Raw genomic sequence first — 1644 nt, forward strand, 5'->3', positions numbered from 1 at the left:
TCGAGGATGCGCTCAGGACAGTTCAGACATTGCAGTGCATCTGAGGTAAAAAACAATATAAATACTGTTCAGTTTCTTGCACAGACAGATCGTTTCGTGTCTTTACACATCAATGTATCGTCTCGAACCGCAGGGTTTAATTTGGTTTTGTTTGTGGATGTTTTTTTTTTACTCTCAAAGCCGTGATTCCCATTCACTTCCATTATAAGACTGACAGACTGCAACGGTTTGAGTTAAAAATCTTTGTTTGTGTTCTACTGAAGAAACAAAGTCACCTACATCTTGGATGCCCTGGGGGTAAGCAGATAAACATCAAATTTTCATTTTTGGGTGAACTATCCCTTTAATAATAATAACAATAATTGCTCTCTGTTAGTTAATGTTAATTAAAGTATTAACAAATTAGACTTTAAAAATGGTTGCTTTGTAAAGTGTTATTAAAAAAAATCAATAAAATAATGCCTAAATAATGCAAACAAGTCATTGGATTGCATGTGCCATGGATAAATAAAATTGAATAGCCGGACAATAAGGAAATGATTTTAATTAAAAATGTAATAACTCAATCTGACAATCAGGAGTCACAAGCTGTGCTATTCTTGAATTGCAGCGTGCAGCTCGCTTACAACGTGGATATTATGAATGTGAGGCCATTTGTGCATTTTGAGAGAGTGGCAGAATCCCAATCACTCACAATGTTTGTGAAATTCCGTCTCACAAAAAGTTTTAAAATGATTGATCTGCTCTGATAATCTGTTTAGATTCAACCTACATGCTATAGTGCATAAATGTTTGCGAATCTGTAGAATGTAGAAAATGTGTAGAATCCCGCAATCCTGCAGCAAAATTCAGGTCCTGATATTGCATAAAATCAAACACAAGTGAACTTGAACTAAGTTACGTAGTCAGAATGTGTAACTCCTTCTGTGGACACACTTTTTGTAACAACATGCTGAAAACGTCAGCTAAACCCTAAGAATTAACAACATTTTTACAGTAGTGCTCTCATTATAATGTTATGTAGTCCTAGTCACAGTTATTAATGTTCTGCATTCCGCACGCTGAAGATCACCAGTACAGTGAAGCACTTTGGTAGCTGGTTTTTAATCAACTGAATCACCATAGTAGCCTAGGCCTACAATGATGTGTTTTACTGTAGCGTAACTCAACCAAATGCATTTCATATGGGATAAATAATATATATTTATTTTTATCCATAAAAGGAACTGAGTGGCTGCACAAGCGAACATGACTGTGCTAGTCATGAAGATATAACTCTGTGTCCGCATTCTTTCCAAGCATTGAAGCATGGCATATTCTTTTACAGTCGTGTTCTCATTACAATTTTATGTAGCATTTGAAGTGCCACTTCGGGGGCAGGGTAGGCCAAGAGAGTTTCGAGGTTCTTCGGTTTGGTTTGAATATCGTTACACCCCTACTGGTCATTGTATGATTTCACTGTATGTCTTTCTAATAAGCCTGGAATTGTAAACAAATATTGCTTGGTTCAGTGACAAATTGCTTATTGTATGTCGCTTTTGGCAAATAAATAAATTGTATCCAGGTTACGAATGTAACCATGGTTCCTAGAGGGAACGAAACGCTGCATTGGAAAGGCTTTGGAAACGCCCCCCAGCGTGACCA

Source organism: Sinocyclocheilus grahami, unplaced genomic scaffold (genome assembly GCF_001515645.1).
Source record: "Sinocyclocheilus grahami isolate Dianchi unplaced genomic scaffold, SAMN03320097.WGS_v1.1 scaffold489.1, whole genome shotgun sequence".
NCBI classification, from domain to species: Eukaryota; Metazoa; Chordata; class Actinopteri; order Cypriniformes; family Cyprinidae; genus Sinocyclocheilus; species Sinocyclocheilus grahami.